This window comes from Neovison vison, chromosome 4 (assembly GCF_020171115.1).
Source record: "Neovison vison isolate M4711 chromosome 4, ASM_NN_V1, whole genome shotgun sequence".
Classification (NCBI taxonomy): domain Eukaryota; kingdom Metazoa; phylum Chordata; class Mammalia; order Carnivora; family Mustelidae; genus Neogale; species Neogale vison.
In genome coordinates this window covers 126,936,358-126,958,911 of record NC_058094.1, presented here as the reverse complement: position 1 = coordinate 126,958,911, position 22,554 = coordinate 126,936,358, and positions in this window count along the sequence as shown.

The window sequence follows — 22,554 nt, the reverse complement described above, 5'->3', positions numbered from 1 at the left end:
ACTTGACCATGGCAGGGGAATCAGGTAGGAGTGCCATCTCCTGGCCTCTCTTTCTCCAGGTCTGGAGCTTTACAAATAAGACCAGGCTGGAGGTGGGACCCCTTGAAGTATGCTGGGCTCAGTCAGGGCTGAGAAGTCCCTGGGGGCTTCTTTTGGGCTTACCAGGCGACTGGGACTTTGGAACCACTGAGGGACTGACGTGAGATAGATGACAATTTCCCAAATACGGCATTGTGCAGTTGGACTTGACCCCAAATGTCAAATACCAGAGCATCTCAATAACCCAGACAATCATCAAGAGCACGATGCTTTCAAGGACACTTACTGTTGTTCCAACCAAAGGACGGTCCAGTTTTCAGCTCCACAGAACTCTGATCTTGCTGTCCTCTCTTGTAAGTAACAAGGGTTACGGTAAGATCAAGAACACAGCTGGGAGGAGAAGATAAAGGACGACTCGCCGCGCCTTCCACAGAATACAGAAAGGAGACTATTTATTTTATGCAAAAATAGTTATAAGTTTTATATATGCTCAGCAGATCTATTTTGCCCCAAAAGATAAGTAGCCTTTTTTTTCCCCTTTCTGGAAGATAATTAATAGTTTCTTATCTATATTTCCCTTGTCCAAACTGTGCTGCTAGGCAGAGCAGAAGCAAAGCAAGAGCATGTTCAATAAGCTAATTATAAGGTTATGACATTACAAAATGCAATCCAAATACAGTGGCCTCAGAGATTCTGAGATCTGTGCCAAAAACGAATTGCAGAAGGACCGAGTCACAGCAACATGTTCAGAAAGTGACCATCTCATGTGTTTCTTATTTATCCACCGTTCCCGTGAATAGAGTGGATGTAACTCTTTTACTTTCTTCTATTTGTCCACTCTTTTAAGTTCTACAAGTGTTCATTCTCTGTGAGATGAAGGGACTGGGCACATTCCCTCCCCATGAATTTTGTGAGGCTGAGGTGTGTGTGGTACTTTAAAAAGCTGAACACATACAGGTGCTTGTTGGCACGTGGTTTGAGTGGATCCCCAGAAGTTTGCTTTTGTTATCTAGTCCTCGCCCTGGGCGCTGTTCTCAGAGTCCATAAGAAGCCCGAGAAGAGGTTGCTCAAGGGAAACAGGCAGATTGGCCTTAACCTGAGAATTTCTTGCCATTGTATTTGTGAGGAGAAGGAAGTCCTGAAGAGAGGCAAAGGCAGAATTCCTACTTCCAGATTCTGCAGTAAGCTGGCTCAGAGTTTAAGCCACTTTCTCCTACACACGTCCAGTGTACAGTCCTCCACTCTACCAGTGGAGACAGCAAAGGGTGCACTAAGCCACTTTCTCCTAGAGGTGGAGCAGGTTCCTCTTGTTTCTCTTCCCCTTGGGCTAATCCCCTGGGTACTAAAATCATCAATAAAATTCAATGATTTCTTCTTCCTGTAAATCTTGCTTCCGAAAATTGTGTGTGTGAGTGTGCCTGTGTGTGCTATAACTTGGAGAAAAGCTTGGAATGTGACATCTTTTCATATCTTACATCTGACCTACATTTTATCTGAATTCAACTTTTATTCCAAAATGAAGAAAATAACAAATAAAAATTATTCTGTTCCATTTTGAAGGCAACTCTCCCCAACCAAACGTCTGTGTGCCCAGCCCCCCTGTAGGCTCTCAGTGAGGAGCGCCTTTCAAGGTATAAGCTCTTTCTCATCCCTGGCAGGTGGGGGGCACTGTGGGCTGGGGAGGTGGGGCTTCTACTCTCCCAGTGCTTCTGCAAAGTCAGCTGCCTGTCTTGCAGTTTCTCCTCTGGGGCCTTCCCTAAGACGTTGCTCTATCCCACCTTCTCCACCTCTTTCCTCTCCATGCCCCCATTCTTGGTTTCCAGCCTTGTTCCAGTTTCTCCACTATCGGCCCAGGCCCCACCTGCATCTGCCACTCAACCCTGGATTTCCAAAGAGCATCCTGCGCTGACCTGGCTACACTTTGGATGTGGCACGTACTACATACGATTTTTCCAAATGGCTGGCCTTTGGCAGGCCCCAAATTGTATTTGGCCAATCACTTTTTTCTCTAAATTTTTAATCCCTTGTGTACTGTAAAAGAAATTTAGTCCCTCTGTTTCTGGTTCATTTGCGATTGCAGTAACTCCTCAGAACCTTGTGTTGTAAGACTTATTTGATGTTCAAGAAGTCTTATGAACTTTTTCATGGCGCTTTAAAAACATTCTTCCTTGAACCTGGAAGGAGCCTTTGGCAAGCCATAAACTAACTTCAATACAACAATGTGTGGTTTCAGTTCAAGGCCTGGATTAGCTCAAAGGTATTTTCTCACCCCCATGAAGCAATGGTTCAGAGTGGACTTGGTTATTGCTAGCCCACAGGAAGAAATTTAAGTAGGACTGCGTGTACCTGGAAAGCAAAGTTTCCCAGAGTGTGTGCACCTACAGGGTCAGGTGAAATGGGGGGGGGGGAGGGAAGCCTGGAGAAGGTGGCTCTAGAGTTTAACCCTTTGTGGTAATCCCTGAACATTAACATTCACAGGAATGTGGAGAATTCCAGCCCCAGTCATCTCAAGTCCTCATAGGAGGTCATCTTGGGGATGTTCTTAGACACACACATACACATCCGTGAAATAGCCAACAGAAGGGGATGGTGGCCAAAGTGGGGAATGTGTATGGCAGGAGGTCTTTCGGGATGGAGTCACCGTAAGTGGAGCCGTCTGTGGAAATGACGTGTAGACAATTGAAGTGGGGGCCGGAGTTTCCGTGGCAGGCCATCCTGAGAGAAGTGAAAAGGATAGTTTTAACAGCTCTTGTTGTGCTCAAGAGGGGAAACTGGACCCGGAGTGGAGTGTTAACTGGGCGTTGAGATGTCTAGACTAACTGAAAGGCTGCAGACAAGAAATTAACTTCAGGAGCAAGAGCTCCAGTAGCAAATGTTCTGAGTGCTCTGGGGAAACCCGTCTCTACCGGTGCTGTCAAAAAGAAAAACCACAGGTCCAAAATGGAGTCACTGATGCTAGGCTGTGTCACCAAACTTAGTATCTAACCTAATTGCAATTTCAACACCTCCCCTCCCCGAAATATAGTCTTCATCAGTCAGTCAGGAATTTTCTGGTCAGCACCAATGAGGTAATCTGCCACACGAGCCCTCTCCATCCCTCAAAGGAAGATGAGGTAATCCACCTAAGAAGACTCCCTGCCCTTCCCCCTAAGGGAAAGTGACCTTGTCTGAAACAACCTTTACTTTTTCTAATAACTTCTTGTCCCACCCTCCTTCCTATCAAGGCCTTCCATTTTGTCCAACTCCTTGGAGCTCCTTGCTATTCACTAGATGAGGTGCTGCCCAATTCACGAATTATTTAATAAAGCCATTAGACCTTCACATGTACTCCGCTGAATTTTATTTATTTTTTTTACAGACTGATGCATACAGCTAAGGTTCCCAAACAACCAGCATGTGATACCATGTCTTTGCAGAATCGGAGTGGAAACTGGAACTGAGCTGGGTCTGCCCTGACAAGTCCAATAACCCAGCCGGTATGTATGACTATCCGGCGGAGTCCGTTCTGACTGGGAGTTACCCATGCCCTGCCAGTGGTTTTTATTTTATTTATTTTATTTTATTTTTTAGCTTTCACTTTCTTTCTCTTTTGCCTTAAACTTTGTAATCCCATCTTATATACAAGCTTATAAAAGCATATTTGGGGTTCCAGAGCAGTGACAAACATAGGGTTCTTCTGATTAGTTCTGATATGAAACATGTGTCTTCCACCAGGACAGTGCTCCAGAGAGGACATGGCAGTAGTCACACCAAGAGAAGTTACGAGAGAAAAAAAAAAAATTAGAGAAGGGAGATCCAATTTTATCATGGTTAGGAGACCAGCTACAGGCCACTCTTGGACTTACACCATCTCTGATTCCACAGAGATGGATCTCGTGTGGAGGGAGCCATGAGCCTTCTCTCCAGGAAATGAAGGTGGCTGAGTGTGGCCAACACAAGGAGGAGAGGAGCTGTGTGGAGAGATGTGGAAGCAGTTAAAACTATCCTCTTCACTTCTCTCAGCCCAGCCCCTGTCCTTGTCGCCTGCTTCTTCTCCTTTCTCACCATGTGTATAAATCCTATGAACCCCTCCAAGCCCAGATTAAGCCCCATCTTTCAGTGGAGCTTTCTTTGGTCCCCTCTGTCCTTGTGGCTCCCCTGCTCATCCCTCTGCCCTGGACACTCACAGTCTAGGAAGTTCCATTGAGCTATCCTTGCATTGCTATTTTCCTTTTCGTAGATATTTGTCTGGTCTCCCCCAGTTAGGTGGTTATAATCTCCAAGAGAAGGGTTCTTTCTACACCGCTTTGATTTCCTCACAACACCTAGCGCAGAACCTTCAGTAACTGACCACACAGAAGCCTGTGAGGCTCCCTGAGCCTCCTGAGCCCTACAGTGTCCCCAGGTGGCCACACTGAATAGTTTTTGGGTAAATGTTTTAGCTGAATAAGAAAATGGGCTCTTGGACTCTGGAAGAAGGAGAAGAAAGGGGTTGTTAGGGTCACAGCAGAAATGAGAACTTGAGAGGCAAGCTTCCTGTAGGGGGTGTGCAGTGGTGGGTGTGGGGAAGGAAACTAATCTATGTGTCCATTGCATTACAAGAACACCAAATCTGTGGCAGAACAAAAATAAACTGACCTTTTGTTTTTTGGTGCATCTGATAAGATAACATGAGGCAGCCTGGAACTGCTCTCTTCCCTCCTGGGAGCATTTTTTCCCCTCTCATCTGCTGCCTTTCACCCAAATGATCATGCATGGTAACTGTTGGACCATATTCTGCCTTCCCCTTTTTCTCATGCAGAGAACAACCCAGACCACTCCACTGAGGGATACTACATAACTTAGCATCACTATCATTTAAATCAAACTCAACTTAAAGTATATCTTTTGGTGAGATAAGCTTTGTCCAATATGAAGTTTAGGATCATTCTAGGTCCATTCTTGAACCCCACTATCCATAGAGAATGCCACCTTCTTTTAAGTTTGTTATTTCCTGTAATTTTTACTGTACCTGTAACTCCACACACAGGGATTATCAATGCCCAGCAAACTATGGCAAGAGGGAATTGGTAGTGAAACAGAGAGAAGAGAGACGTCAAGGAAGAAAGATTTGTAAGAAAGTGTGAGTAGCCAGCTGCATTGTGAACTGTCTTGGATGCTGCAGAGAGATCACATACTATGGCAGAAAAATGACCGTGTGTTTGGATATATGGATGTAGTTACTCCGGACAAAGGCAGATCAGAGAGGTATTTGGGGAGGAAGTGAGATGGGAATTCTTTGAAGATGGAAGTGGAGGTAAGAGAGTAGACACTTGTGAGGATAACCTTCAAGACTGCTTAGCTGTGAAGGAGAAAAGGGAAATAACCTACACACTTAGCTTCTTTCCTCCCCCCACCTGATTTCCCACTGTGTTGTGGGACTCACCCCCTATCTTTCCCTCTTGTCCGTGGTCTGGTCAATTGCTCCAAAATACCTGTTCTTCCTTCACGCTAAAGACATTTGCTCTCTGACCAGATCAGATGCCGAGTCTCCCTTTGAAATGCTTCTCCTCAACAGGTCACTATGTCCTTTCCCGGTATCCCATTCAGAAGAGTAATCTGCTAACCATAAAAAGGCTCCATCCTTAAAAACAGGAAAATCCACCAAATGAAGCTTCAAAATTAGCTCCCCTCCCCTCTTTGCACTATTTCCATTCAAATACAAATATTAGGTCTCCATCTTCATGGTTCTCCACAGGGAAAGGAAAACTATAGAGAATTTTATTCTCCTATCTAGCAGGTGTTCATGGGCTCTCTCTCTCTCTCTCTCTCTCTCTCTCTGTGTGTGTGTGTGTGTGTGTGTGTGTGTATGCATGTGAGAGAGAGAGAATAGAATAGAATAGAATAGAACAGAATAGAATAAGATGTGCGGCCTGGTAAGAGCGATGAGATTCAGTGAAAGACACCTCCTTATTAAATTATTCTGATTTCTTACAGCATTTCTGCAGGCATGTGTGGAAGCATCTTGTGTCCTCAAATTCCAATCCAGGTCTGAAAGTTACGGGCAAGATAGAACAGCTATTTGTCCTCCCCCCATACATTGTTTTCTAATAAATTTTCCATTGATCTTAGGGTTTCTGGATGCACAAACTTAAGTACAAGGAATTTTTTTCTTCCTTCTTCCCAAGAGCTACATGTTAGTTTTCATTTCTTGTTCATATGCATATCCAGGGCTTCAGAGCAATAGTAAATAAAATAAGAAAGGGTAGGCTTTCTGGTCTTGTTCCTGAATTCTCACATTATAGCATGAATATGATGCTGGCTGTTGGTTTATGTATCCCTATTCATTCTTATGTTATGGAAATATCCACTTAGTACAGTTTTTCTGGTTTTGTTTGAACATGAGGAATCGGTGTTGAATGCTACAGAATGCTTCTTCAGGATCTACTACAAAATTAGTAAGATCTCCTTCTTGAATCTATGGTGATAAAATTTGGAGTTTCTAACCCTCAAAAGTTCTTGCATTCTTACAATAAATTCAGCTTGCTCACATACTTATTTGTTTGTTGTTTTTTAATGAATTAGGTTTGGATTGGAATGTTGAAAATTATGTAAGACAATTATGTATTGCCTGTGTTTATAAAGGAAAGTTTGTTTCCTTCTCTCCGTTACATTGTCAAATTTTGAAAAGACAGCTACACTAAAGTGAAGTAGATTTCTTCTTATATTTTTTCTAAGTGTTGGACTATTTATCGGTCATTGTAGTTAGGATAATGTTAACTAGTTGCTACAACAAACAACTCCCAGTCTTGGGGCCTTAACTCAGCATGTTCATTTCTCAATACTGGTTGCTCTCCTTTGGGACATTCAGTTCTTTCACAGGGATTCTTATATTCTGGTACCAGGACTAAATATTCTCATTACTATAGCCTCATATTTTAGGTCAAATTCCCCAATATTTTCTTTGTTATCTCTGTTCATTTGTGTTTTATTTTTAAGTTTATGATACTTTTTTATTTTTTTAGAGAGGGGGAGGGGCAGAGGGAGAGAGGAAGAGAATCCTAAGTCGGTTCTGTACACAGTGCAAAGTCCAACACAGGGTTTGATTTCACCACCCTGAGATCAGGACCTGGGCTGAAATCAAGAGTCAGACACTTGGCTGCCTGAGCCACCCAGCTCGTTTGTTCTTCCAGACTGATTTTAGAGTTCATTTGTAAAATTACAGGAAAAAAAATATTCCATTTGAATTTTTTTTAATTGTGTTATTAGATTTTTGGGGGTAAAGATGACAAATTGATAAATATTACACTAATAATTTACTAATATTAATAGCTTTTTAATTCTGGGAATTAAACATCCAAGATCACTGTGTGTTATTCATTTAATATACTGTTGACATAGAATGGATACAATTTGTTTTAGAATTTTTATATTTAATTGACAAATGGGATGGTCATCTAGTCTTAGCCTTTGTCTCTCCTTTATCTCCCTTTTTATACCATTGTCAGATTTTATTATGAGAAAACGAGTTGAGAACACTCTCACTCTTTTCTATGCATTAAGTAGTTCAAACAGCCTGGAAATGATATGGTCCTTGACATCATGTGACATAGTTTGCCAGCTTTAAAAATGTATCCCACAATTCTTGGTTTACCTAGTTTTCCTACTTATTTTTGATTCAATTACTTTAGTAATTATAGACTTAGAAAATCATTTCTCCAGTTGAGAAATTAGCATAAAATTCAATATATTTGTGCCAGGGGTGGGAGAATGGAGAATTGACTAGGAGGGGAGCTTTTTGAGATCATGGAAATGTTCTCTATCTTGCTTGTGGTAATGCTTGTGTGGTGTATAAATCTGTCGAAACTCATTGAAATTTGCACTTAAAATCAATGCCCTTTACTGTATACAAACTATACCTCAATAAAGTTGATTTCTTAAAAAAAATCTCTTTTATGTTTAGTTGTTTTCAACATGTCTGTCATGTATGAAATATGTTTGTAGTTTTAGCCTTCATTTATGGTCACAGAAGAAAACTGTCATCCTACCACTTTCATGTTTTTCCTTTATTTTTTAAGGTTTCTATACTGCTTCTTTTATTTCTAGCTCTTGCATATATTGTTTTCTTTTTTTACTGAAGTGCAGTTGACACACAATCTTACATTCGTTTCAGGTATAAAACATAATGGTTCCTCATCTGTATACTTTATGTTGTGCTCACCCCAAGTGTAGCTACCATCTGTCCCCGTACAACATTGTTACAGGGCAATTGACTCTATTCCCTAGGCTGTAGCTTTCATCCCCATAACTTATTCATTCCATAACTGGAAGCCTATATCTCTTATTCCCCTTCACCCATTGCTTTCTTTTTTTATTTTTCATTAATTAGGAGATATGAACTCAGTTTTCAATTCTATTAGGATATTCAATCAAGTCGAGGGGGAAAAAAAGCACCTAAAGGTATCTGCTCTCCATGTTCATTGTAACGTCATTTATAATAGCCAAGACATGAAAATGATCTAAGGGTCCATCAATATATGAACGGATAAAGAAAACATTTTAAATGTATACCGTGGAATATTATTTGGCCTTTAAAAGGAATCTTGCCATTTGTGACATCCTGGATAGACCTCGAGGGCCTTTTGCTAAGTGAAATAAGTCAGACACCATATACTCTCACTCATATGTAGAATCTAAGGGGGAAAAAACAAGCTCATAGATATAGAGAACAGACTGGTGGTTGTCAAAGACAGGAAGGCGAGTGAAAAAAGGTGAAGAGAGTCAAAAGGTACAAAGTTCCAGTGATCAGAGAAATAAGTCATGGGGATGTAATGCACAGCATGGCAACTATTGTTATTTTTTTTAAGATTTTATTTATTTATTTGACAAAGAGAGATCCCAAATAGGCAGAGAGGCAGACAGAGAGAGGAGGAAGCAGGCTCCCCACTGAGCAGAGAGCCCGATGTGGGGCTCGATCCCAGGACCCTGGAATCATGACCTGAGCCGAAGGTAGAGGCTTTAACTCACTGAGCCACCCAGGTGCCCCTGCAACTATTGTTATTAATAGCCCATTGTCTATTTGAAAGTTGCTAAGTGTAGATCTTAGAATTCTGATCACAAGAAAAAGCTTTTGTAACTAACTTACTGTAGTAATCATTTCACTCTCTATAGAAACGTAAAATCAAAAGAAAAGAAGAAAACCCCACCTGATTCCTCTGATCATCAATGTCAAGAATTAGGCAGTATTGCTGATCTCCCTGAGGAAGAGAGTACCTAGTAATTTCTCTCATCCTCCCCATCTTGCCCAGACCAGGTAGTCAATAAATAATAGAATAAGTGAATAATTAGAAAAGAGACCGATGTGCTCAATGAGCCCTTCTCAAACACCAACTATGGAATATATGTATTCATCGTGCACCACCTTTGGATTGATGGTGGGTTTCTCCTCATTCAAACAGCAAGTTCACTGATGCCGTCCTTATGATAGCACCATAATATTACATGTGGGCTGATGGAATGGATGGAAATTATTCATGAGAAAACAATGCTCCGATTGCCTTGGCAAACAGCAGAAGTCAGAGGTATATGATTGCCTTGATCTCAGTTTGTCGCTTGTCATCTAGTACTAGCAGTGAATGGAAACTTTCATCGGGCCCAACGTTGACCGGATAGGGTGTCAGTTTCATGAAGTGTGCAAATGGGGGAAATTAAAAAACACAAAATGACTGTTGTATCTAATGTCAAAGAAGACTCATACTTAGTCTCTGGGAATGGAACTTTAGCACACTTAGTGTACCATCATCCTCTCCCTACAAATTATCACTTGCATTGTTATGTGTAATAGGGTTACTGACTATCCTGGTTTACAAGGGACTGAGGGATTTCCCAGGATGAGGGGCTCCTCAGTGTTAAAATCAGAAAAGTCTTAGGCAACCAGGAAAGTCCCACATGAACTGGGATGAGCTAGCCACCCTAAATACAAACAGAACATACGTAGAGGAATGTACACAACCTGTTTTATATCACACACAGTAAACGGCATACTACCAAGCGATGTGAGGTAATGAGAGCTGGGATTTTAGAGACCAGGTAACGAACTTACTAGAGCATAGTCTCCACGGCAGATAGAATTTACACGGTAAGTGTTTTTTTTTTTTTTAAGATTTTATTTATTTATTTGACAGATCACAAGTAGGCAGAGGGGCAGTCAGAGAAGTGGGGGAGGCAGGTTCCCTGCCGAGCAGAGAGCCCGATGTGGGGCTCGATCCCAGGACCCTGAGATCATTACCTGAGCTGCAGGCAGAGTCTTTAACCCACTGAGCCACCCAGGCACCCCACGGTAAGTGATTTTTTTAAATGGTGTTAGGAGTGTTTGGCTAAATGGTCTAATGTTGCATCAGTGGTAATACTTATAGACTGTGAGGATGGGGCGCCATACTGATTACCCACCATCACTCGGGTTTATGAAGACTCCAGTCTACTATCATGAGAAATACCAAACATTTACCAAAAGTGCCAAGTCGCTGGACCCATGGGGTTAGTTTATTTTGAAAACGGAACTGATCTTTCTACCAAGAACCAGAAAAAAACGTCGAAAACAACAAAAATCTGTGGTGTATTTGAAAAAAAACAAAGACTCTCACCCTGATCTAAACCAGACTGTTTTGCTCCTGGTTCCCTCCCTTTCCCCCTTAATTAAAACTAACTGGAAAAGAAAGGCTTTCATCAGACCCAAAGGGCACTCTTCCTATCCTAATCTCCAGGACCAAACAGAGAATCTGGCCTGGAATTGAATTTGAAATATTAAAGAGAAATGACTACCAGCTTAATGCTGTCACTGTCCCGTGTTTATTTTTCTTTCTTTTATGTCTGATATCAAGGAGAAAGTAATGGCATCTGCTGGAAATTTGAGCATGTTTGCATTTTGCGATAATGAGAATTAATGTTAGAGGGCCAAACTAACCCTGGACCAGCCCTGTTCTTCCCATGTGTGTAAAACATTTTGTAATGACTTTCACTTAATCTGGGAGCCTGGCAGGCTGCCGCAAACCACCTAGATCCAAGTGGCTGAGTTTCTTTTTCGAAAAGAAAAATTTATGTGCTACAAGTCAGAAATTAGGGCATCGGGAAAACAGAGCTCTGCAAACTGCTTTATCCGTTTGGATTTTTCCTCCATCTCCGTCTTCTCCTCTTCCAGGTGCTGGCACACACAGCAACGATCTCTTACCTCACAGCTATTGTAAAGGCGAACCTTCCAGAGAAAGGGGCAGAGATGAATTTTCCTTACAGAGCTGTAAGCTGAGGGAACTCAGCGCTGAGCTGTCATCTGTGGGATTCATTCGGTGAGGATGCCTGGACACAATGGTCATTTGTTGTGGGCCAGACAGAAGTTGACAGGATGTTTGACTTTTCAGTAGGCTGTTTTGCCAACTGTACACACAGTCAGTGTGATTTGAGTGTAAAAATTTCTTGCTTAAAATCTTTCCGTAGCCTCTCAACACCCACAGGGTAAATTCCAAACCCCTAATTCCCTGGGCGGGAGGCCCAAGCCCTTTCCTACAATGGTCAGCTTTAACTCTGTGACTTCATTTTCCTGCTGCCCATCCCACAGGCCACAGGTCAAAATATCAAATGCTTGACAGTTCCCCAAGCACATTGTGCTGTTCCCTGTGCACACACTTCCCACCATTGAGGAAATTCCCATTTACCTTCATGCATAAGCAAGCACTCAACGTCCACTATATTTGTTGAAGGAATAAATTCCAAAATTCAACTTCAACATCATTTCCCTGTCTTCCCAATGTGGAAGGACTCTATTCTCTGTGCGTCCACAATTCTTTGACTGTGCTTTTGACACAGTGGTTCACATCCAGGCATGATTTCGCCTCCCAGGATCATTTGAAAATGTCTGGAGACAGTTTTGGTTGGCACACTGGGGGTATGCTCCTGGCATCTGCTGGGCGAGTCAGGGATGTTGCTGAACATTCCGCACAACCCAGGGTGGTCCCTCATAACAAAGAAATATCCAACCTGAATATCAGTTGTGCCAAGGTTGAGAAATACGGCTTAGCAGAACTCAGAGTTTGGAATAGTCCTCTGGGAGCCATCTGTTTACTCCATTAGACAAAAAGCTCCTTGATGTCAGGGATTGTCTCTTCATTCTTTGCCATCCCACTGTCTAGCACAATGTCTGGCATGAGTAAGACACTCCAAGAAGAAAGAAAGAAATGACGCACTGCCAAAGTGCTAAGTAGAGATCCATCTCTAAGGGATTGGGAAAAATAAAGATAGGACTTGCTCCAACATGACATGTAAACTTGAACTGAAATATGAGCTCAAAAATGTTGCCCCATTTCAAAGAAATGGCATCTTTCCACTTTTTCCACTCCAAAGGGATTTCTTCTCAAGGGTGCATAACCTTACCAGTAGTGCCGGGTTAGAAGGCACCTTCTGCCTTGGGGACGAATAGCTTGTACCTCGTTGTACTTTTCTCAGCCCCCAACAATTCCCATTACGGTTGATGTTCTATTTTCATGCCAACTCTCAAAAGCACAGTGTCTTTGTAATTTGTGTCAGCTACAGTATTTCGGAATGCCCCATAAATAGGCCCCATTCGGGAGCTTTTGGGAAGTGCTATTTTGATACTTCTTCCATGCGTATTCACTTGGACTCCAGCCATTTGTCAGGGAAACAATTTGAAAAGGCAATTTGGAAGCCCACCCACAGGATCTCGGTACCTCTTTCTTCATGCTGATGGTATTAGACTAAAATTGGTCTCGTTTTGACTTCACCCAGCCCTCTGACTAAATAATTTAGATTATGTTTAGAATAAGAACTTGAAGCAAGATGGTCCAACTGCGAAATCTGTGTCCTTCAAAAGCCTTCTCCCAGTGCTGCCATTCCCTCCATACAGTTGTGGTTTGCTTGGAAACACTGCAAGTAAATTACGGTCATAGTTGGTGTTTGCCATAATGAAAATGTGAGAGGAACGATTTTCATTGAAGGTTTGTCTTCCCAGGAGAATCACCCTGCTTCGCTGATTATTTGAATGCGGATTATCTTTACCAGCCAAATAAAAGTACACATAATTCTGTTTAGATCCCCCCAGAACTCAGTTGACCTCACATGGGCAAAATCCATCTTTCTTTGAGAGAATTCTACCCAATAGCCTTCTTGAAATGGGAATTTATTACATTGCAGACTATGCATTTAACCTAATAAAACAGTTTATGAACCTCAAGGAATATGTTTCACAATAGCCCTTTGCTTTATTTAAAAAATTATTACATATTATGACAATAGACAGGGTTTCAAAGAAGGAGAATACTTGAATTTCACATCACAACCAAGAAGCTTCGACTGGGACCAGCAGGTGTTCTGGCCAAAGGCCTCTCCATGGAACCTGACAATGAATGACTGACACATGGTTATCTCAGTAGCAAGGAAATGAGGACTTCAGAAAAAGAAAACTATCAGTGTAGACTAAAGTGCTCCAAGAAGGTTCCTTAGAGAAGTAAAATAGATAAGTGTTTTTTTATTTTTTCATAACAGACTATCATGTGGCTTTATTTCTCTATTTTGATGCCTTCAGACCTTAGGTTGGAGTTTTCATCTCTGTTTGCTGACGTCATCACCTTCTGGAGGGCAGAAGCCATGGCTGGCTGTCTCCTGATCTCGGTAGCATGTATTCCGGGTCTGCTACTGAGATTTCCGTGCATGTTAGTTGAAGAGAAAGTGAGAACTCTCTTGTTACTTTCTCACATGCACTGGGCAGGAGTGCTCAGTGTAATGACATAGAACAAGATACCGAAGAATGTGTTGAGCTCCATGGTGTCAGGAGGCTGAGGGGAGGGTGGGCCAGCTGGTGTGACTCATCGCCTTCTGACCCTGCTTTGCATTGCACCAAAGTCCAATCTCTTTTGCCCCCTCCTGGGGTTATAGAGGATGAGAATCTAACCTGTGTTCCCACTTGAAATAGTTGATCCCATTTTACTCTCCCGTTGGCGTTCCTAAAATGACTAAGTTCCCAACAATTTCAAAGCCACATTAAAAATAAAGTAAAAATCCACAAGTCCATGCCTTCAATCTTTTTCTTCAAGGCCTAATTCACAACTTCTTTAGAGTCTGGAATTTACTCCAGGGCGACTCTGCCAATATTCTGTATTTAATGGCAGATTGTAGTTTGAGATCATTATTCCTGCTCACGAGTTGCATTGTATTTACACATAAATTTTACTTGTCTAATTTACTAATTACTGGGAGGGAGAAATGTGGCGGCAACTTGATGGAGGAAAAACATCTCAAACGCTTTTGCACACGTTTTCTATTTGGCATAACCTAAAACACATTTCCCCACAAAACTTGTTCCCTTAACTCTTAAGCCCCTGAGTATTTCAGTGGAAACGCAATACTTTTTATCTGGATTCATTTACACTCTCATTTACTCATCAGCACGATGTTTTGTAAGATATTTAATATTCTCCAAGAGCCCTTTTTTCTTCTGCACTTTTCAAAGTTTTTCCTGTAGGAAACACTGTGTTCCAAGCCATAAATCGAGTCTGAATCCAGAAAACAGGAGTTGGGGGAAGCCATAAATTCCAAACGAGTTCCAAGTGGTACTGATCTGAACTGCCCATTATCCACAGAATGTGGGGACCAAAATGGGGTAGGCAGACCCGGAGAGAAGACGTTTTGAGTCCGGTGACGTCAGTGCTGGGGCTCAGGAAAGAGGACTTGTACCCTCACTCTCACTTTCTTGATTCTAGGAGAGCGTCTTTCTCTTTCTCAAGAGACAGGTGTCACCACTGGCGGGTCCTCTCTGCGAGCACTCCGCCTTCCGGAGGAGTTTCTGTGTCCTCCTGGAAGTGGAATGCTGTGAGGAAGCTGCCTGTGGCAAGTGGCAGAAGGATGGTCCCACCTGTGACCGCTGATTGACAACAGAGCCGACGTCACTGAGCTTGTCATTCACTCAGGCTGATAGCTGACTTTCCTGTCCAATTTCTTTTTATCGAAAGTATTGGAAACCGATTCTGGTGAGCGAGTTTAAAAATACTTTTATTGGCAGGCTATCAAGGCCGTTCTTGGAATTCAAGGAAAAGTTGTAAATCTGGCTCCCGAAGACATATGGCCAAAAGAGGCTGGTAGAAGCCCAGGGCTATGGATGGCTCGGGCAAATCACAGAACACAAAATACCGCTGAGCAGGTGCCCAGATGGTGTCTATCTAGGCGGGCTACCTGCTGAAAACTAGTATTTCCCCCAAAGGGCCACTCTACCAACTAACTAACCCACAGTTTGTTCTTCTGATTCTTTTCTTCAATATGGGGATTGTGGCCTCCATGTTTTCATTGGTTTTAAGAATTACCTTATTCTTAAGTGGTTTGTCTGTGGAATCGAGCATAGTATTGTAACTTTCAGATTTTACATTCAAAATTGACTATTATTTTCCACACATAATCTATTCGTGGCTTCTCCTGAGACACTGGAGTCCTTTAATGATTAAACAATTTCTGCAATTGACTCACCCTGTTCATGAGACACAAGTGTTATCACATTGTGAGTCCAAAACTTCTCTTCCAGCCTGAAGGCTTATCATCACTGGATTTTTTTTTTTTTTTTGGTAACAACCACATCCTAACCCCCTGAGAAACCTGTATCTAAACAGATGAGAGAGTTCCTCTTTTTCAAATATTCAGTTTTCAATCCAAAACATATTTTGAAGTAATTACTTGGGCAATATACTTGCCTAAAGTCATGCACATGAAGCTAACACATAATTATTAGATAGTCAAAATTTATATTTTTATAAAAATTCATGAGATGTATTTAAAATTGCTGATAGAAAATTGATGGTCTGTTTTGAATTACTTAAATCCATGTTTTGTAAATACGGTAAACTTTCTGTTGGGATTTCCACATAGCCAGTGATGCCGAAGGCTCAGATTCAAGGATTGCTGATAGAAAATTGATGGTCTGTTTTGAATTACTTAAATCCATGTTTTGTAAATACGGTAAACTTTCTGTTGGGATTTCCACATAGCCAGTGATGCCGAAGGCTCAGATTCAAGGTCTATAATAAGAGAACACGGAGGCTCTAAAATGCTACCTGACGGAATGCCTGGGTGGCTCAGTGGGTTAAAGCCTCTACCTTTGGTTCAGGTCATGGTCCCAGAGTCCTGGGATGGAGCCCCGCATCGGGCTCTCTGCTCAGCAGGGAGCCTGCTTCCCCCCCCCTCTCTCTGCCTGCCTCTCTGGCTATTTGTGATCTCTGTCTGTCAAATAAATAAATAAAATCTTAAAAAAATAATAAAATGCTACCTGACAATATTAATGCAAGACAAGGGAATCCACATATCTGCTTATCAGTGAGCAATGACTTCTCAGCCTCTCTAGGTAAAGCTTCCTCCTTGGGACCTCAGCCCCTGTAAAAATCTTATCCTATATCTAAAAAGCAGATCTATTCAAAGGCTGCAAATAAAAGACAGCCTTATTAAAGGCATACCCCACCCCCTCCCCCCCAGTTCTGCTGTTTATTGGCAGCCTTGCCAACACGAATGCAAAGTACTCATTTTCAGGAGACATCATGTCCACGTACTTAAGGTTGAAAAATCCCTGCAGAGAGGAAAGTCACTAATGTGTTCTTTCTCTTTTTCTGATTTTACTGGGTCAAGAGAAAAACCTGTAAACAGAGCTTGCTTTCATCATCTGCCAAACACATGGACCCAAGGTTTTTCTCCAAAGGGAGGAGATCTTAATGGCAGTCTAAGAGAATAACTTTGCCCACAAGGAGCAAAAAAACACCCTTTGGCAAGCATCTTCTCCTCAGGTATACACAGGTTTAAAATTTTAAATATCTGGGAAGACAATATTCAGAAGAAAATACGTATCAAGAGGAAAGCTATATTAATGAATGGCACAAAATATAATATTTCATCTATTTTCAATATGGTGGTACACATTCCCACAAATTAGCATGAGTCTGAAAGAAATCAGACTGTGGTCAAATAAGAATTTGAATTTAAAATGCTGTAAGATGTGTTTCTCACTAACTATGGCATTTTGCATGGAAGCTTAAGAAAGATAGTATGAGTTGAAAATGCTTCCTATCCTAAAACAATAAGGCAGAAGCGTCCTTGATAGAGCAGTACAACGCTTGTTTTACAAACGAGAGAGTTGAAAACAAGAGAATTGAGTTTCCCCAAATGGCATGATTGTCACGTAGATTTCAGAGCGGAATTAGAATTTCATGATTTCCCATAGTCTTTCCCAGTGTATTTGGGATTAAAGCATGAATTATGATTTGAGGAGTTATGAAAATTACAATTCCACCATCAGAGGCCATCTGGGTACTCTGTGTACGGAGAGATCATGGAGGTTTCAGAGAAGAGTAAGAGAATTCCTGCTCTAAAGTATGTGTGACCTAAACACAATATGATTATCTGGCTCCATCACCCATAGGAAGTGTGACTATAAGATAATATTTTGCAGAAAATATTATAAATGAATTTTTAAATAGAGTTTTATATTTACTTCCATTTGAATACCAGAAGTAATTAAATACGTGCATGATAATCTTAAGAAAAGGAGACAATTTGTTTCTTTCAGTTTCTTTACCTGTATTATGTGGGAACTAACTCATACTTATCTTTTTTTTTTTTTTTAAGATTTTATTTACTTATTTGAGAGAGAGAGAGAGCATGAGAGGAGAGAGGTCAGTGGGAGAAGCAGACTCCCCGCCGAGCAGGGAGCCCGATGTGTGACTCAATCCTGGGACTCCAGGATCATGACCTGAGCGGAAGGCAGTTGCTTAACCAACTGAGCCACTCAGGTGCCCCCGTTGTCTTGACTGATACTGTAATTCAATGAGATAACATGGACAAGACATCCAGAATTGTGTCGGGCGCATAGTATCGGTTCAGTGAACACGGGTTTCCCTGATGAGTAGTATTCTTTGAGGTATATGAAAATCTTTGTACTCTCTGGGGCACCTGGGTGGCTCAGTGAGTTAAGCCTCTACCTTCAGCTCAGGTCATGGTCTCAGGATCCTGGGATCGAGCCCCACGTTGGGCTCTCTGCCCAGAGGGGAGCCTGCTTCCCTCTCTCTTTGCCTGCCTCTCTGCCTACTTGTGATCTCTCTCTTTCCGTCAAATAAATAAATAAAATCTTTAAAAAAAATAAAATCCTTGTACTCTCTATGACTCAAATATGTAATTTATTATATATAAATACATAATTGTAATCTCTATGATTCAAATATATCTCAGATCCTTTCTGCATAAAACAGGGGATGAATTCATGGATACACAAAGAGCTCAGGGATAAGTGCCTTCAACTAATATTACTTTTCCTTGGCCATGATCTCCACTCTCCAGCCCTTTGTGTACCAGCCTTAATGAGGATGGCTTTCTGTTTTATTGGATAAGAAAGAGCCCAACAATCATCTCCCTGTACTTCAGTTCTTCCTTCAAAGACTTATTCTGTTGGGTTGAATGGTGTCCCCCCAAATTCACATTTACCTACAACTTGTGAATATGACCTTATTTGGAAATAGGATCTTGCAGATGTAATCAAGTTAAGAGGAAGTTATTGTGCATTAGCATGGGCATTGAATCCAGTAAGACTATTGTTCTCGTAAGAGAAAACAGAGACACAGAGATGGGAAGGAAAGATGGAAATGGGAGCCTGAAGACCAAGGTTGAAGATTGACATCTGAGTGCTGTAAGCCAAGGAATGAATGACATGGACTATAGGCAACCACCAGAAGAGGCAAAGAAGAATCCTCTCTTAGAGTCATCAGAGAGATAATGGCCCTGCTGACTCCTTAGTTTCAGACTTCTAGTCTGCAGAATTGGGGAAGAATGCCTTTCTCTTGTTTGGGGCCATCTAAGTTTTGGTCATTTGTTTCAGCAGCCCCAGGAAATGAACACCTGCTCACGCAAAGGTCATAGGTGTTTGCCAGCGATTATATAAACCATTCCCTGTGCTGTACCAGTTGGGCAGCAGTTCTCTAGTAACCCTCACTGGGGCTTAAAGGTAGGACTTAGACTTCTATAATCAGCACCATTCCTGTTCAGGGAGGCTATTGAAAAATAAAGTCACTTCTAGTGTCCTTTCTAAGGAGTACGGACTAGTTTCTCCCAGTTCTCTCTGAGATCAGATAGGTTTCCATTCCTAAAGATGCAGAGAAATGCAAAATCCAGAAGGCCTTGAAGAAATACCATTAGTGGACAATCTATGACAACTGGGAATTTCAGGCAAGACAATATTCATGGCTAACTGACTTTGTGGATATTAAAGTGGGTTTTAGGATTTGGAACTTCCCTATTTGGGCTTCTGCCTTGACCCCTTCTATCCTGGTTGCGCAAGGCAAGATTGAAGAGGTGGATTTCTCTTCAATAGAGCATTTTGGTCCTACAGGACTTTTCAGTTACTCTTGGATTAAGCACATGTTGTCCAGACTTGTAAAGGGTCTGGCTTCACTTTTATACTGTTACACTGGAATACAAAGGGCAGCGTATGAAAATATAAATAAATCTCTGGATGGAAGTAAAAAACACAGACCCAAGTATATTAATGCTGGTCCATATGTTTCATTTGACTCTTCCATTCTAGTGTCCCATCTATTAATAACCTATTACAGTAATTTTCAAACTAAGACTTTGTATCTTTCCTCACTCAACCTGTCCTTCTGATAAATCAGAGATATGCAGTCCTGACCTGGAATTGAAGACACAAAAATAAAGAAGACAAGAATTCTGTCTGCAAGAACTCATGTTTCTGTAAGGGAAGCATACATACACAATTTAAGGATAAAAGGTAAATGTAAAAGGACCGTGGTTATGAAAAATCGATTAATTTTTCTTACAAGGGTCAAATCAGTCTTCAGGGACAAATGAGGGAATATTTGAGCTGGTCTTAGAAAGTGAGCAAGTGGGGACGCCTGAGTGGCTCAGTGGGTTAAGCCGCTGCCTTCGGCTCAGGTCATGATCCCAGAGTTCTGGGATTGAGTCCCACATCAGGCTCCTTGCTCGGCAGGGAGCCCGCTTCTCCCTCTGCCTCTGCCTGCCTCTCTGTCTGCCTGTGCTCACTCGCTCTCTCTCCCTCTGTCTCTGACAAATAAATAAATAAAATCTTTAAAAAAAAGAAAAAGAAAGTGAGCAAGTGTGAGAAAGAGAAAGAGAGGAAGAGAAAGAATGAGAGAGGGGGGAGAGAAGGAGAGAAAGAGAGAATGAGAGAGAGACAGAGTAGTGAGGGAGAGAGAAGAGAGACAGAGACACAGAGAGAGAAGAGAGAGAGGGGGAGAGACAGAGAGTGAAGGAGAAACAGAGAGAGTGGGATGGGGGAGGAGAAAGGGAAAGAAGGAGAGAGAGGAAGAATGAGGGAGAGGATAAGCCTAGGGCTCTGAAATCCATGACCTGTCCTAGGACCAGATTAATCTATGTGTAGCACAGCTCTAACCATCTCCTCTGCTTATAAAACATCACAGTCTGCCCTCATTCATCACCCATTGCTTCCACAGTGAGGTCCTGTCAGATGGAATTTAAGATCTCCTGCGTTCATACCTCAGTTTTTTTTTTTTCCTGTTACTGCCCACCCCCATTTCATTCTCTACTGCATCGGTAAAATGTCTCCCAGGTCTTTGCTTCCATAGCTTCAGGAAACCAACTCTACTCCCTTGACCCTTCTTGTCACTATGGCCCATGCTTCACAACCACCTCTTCAGGAGGTCTTCCTTTTTTCTCTTGGTTGGCAATATTCTTCCCACTTCCAAATTCCCAAAGCACCTCATCTCTTCCTCTCTCATGACATGTGTGATGGATTCTGTTATATTTTCCACATATTTGCTGCCTTCATAGCTGTGCTCAACCCTGCAGCTCCTCCCTGGAGTCTCGCTGGCATTGGACATGGCCAGTGACTTCCTCAGCCCAACAGAATGTGAGTGGGATTGACTTGCTACCTCTGTGAAAAAGCTCTAAGGAGTTCCACATGGTGTGGCCATGGAGCCAACATGTCCCAGGAGGGGCTGCTCCTTCTGCCTGATTCCAGGAAGGTCAATAGAAATGCAGCTGACCTATGAATGACTCTTCCAGACAAGGTTTGTTGGGAGCCACCAAGAGTTTGTGGTTGTAGTATCAAAATGTTTTCCTTCAGAAGATGATTCATACAAGAGATTTCATACTCTGCCTGAAATGATCAATGTTTGTATATGTGTCTTTTCTACTTAATTAGAGTATAAGTTCATTATGGAATCTGTGTGTGACCCATTTTTTAAAAAATTACCCTTGTCACAGTGTCTGGCTTTCAGTAGTTGCTTACTAAACACTTATTGACTCATTTAATAAATGAGTGTAGGAAATGGGTGTGCGCTGCACTGGCATGAATACACAGAGGGTGGGGCAGGCAGGCTCTGATGATGAGAACGGAAGAACCAACTCATTTTCTAGTTTCAGTTTGGCTTGACTCTTTATCCTTAGTCCTCCCTGCCCCGTTGGGCTACATCAACTAGCCAGTTGGAGATTTGCTTTTAATCTAGAGATTCAGTTACAGTCATCAAGATAAAGAACAGAATTTATTTTGAGAGGATAGACTATGAAAACTGAAAGATTAGCTTAACAAAGTGACAATTCAGGATAAAGATGTGATAGCATAACAGACATGGTGAGGATTATGGGAAATAGCCTAATCTCCAAGTCTCCTAAAGGATACCAGGAGGCAGATTGTAGATGTGCTTGAAAGCACTAAGTCTCCTTGGAGTCGTGGTGGGGACAAAGAAGCACTAGCTTCTTTGAAAAAATGCAGATTCTCATAGGGATGTTAACGGAGAAGCACTGAGAAAACATTTCAAATAAGCTCTCAGATACTGCAGCTGGTCCTTGGATCACCTTCTGAGTAGGAAAATATTGAAGACTCTGGGGTTGGGTTGGCATGGGACACCATGATTCCTACCTTCTGGCAAAGTTGTTCCCAGTGCCTGATGGTAGCATGGGGCACAGCTAACATTTATACCATTGGGGGAAAGTCTGTGTTTCTGTACTTTTCTCAAAGTCAGAAGGGAAGCACTTTGTGATGCACAGTGGACATCATGGCCAAGAGGTTAAAGGCACCAGGAGTGGAGATAGAGTCTTGGGTTCAATTTTCAGCCCTTCAATCTAATGACTGGGTGACCTCGAGCAGTTCTTAACTTCTCAGAGCCTCCATTTCCTAGTTTGTAAAAAAAGAAAATGTCAGAAAGTAGCCTAGATACTCAAAGGAACTGAGCCCTCCTACAAGTTGGCATCAGGATCAAGATGTTAAAAGAAGTCTCTTCCTACCACAGTCTAGACCTGGGTGCCAATTTAAAAGATGTCATACCCAAGTGAATATAGGGGAGATGCTACCTGCAACATTCACAGAAATTATTTGTAAACTTGTTGCCTGGTTTTTGGATCCCCTCACTGACCTCAAATAAAACTTAAGAATTGAGAACAGAGAAGAAATGAGGGTTTGGAAGGAGATATCTTTGTAAAGAGGTGTTGCAGTACCATGTTGCAGTATACCCCACTCCTCCAGTAAGGATGGGG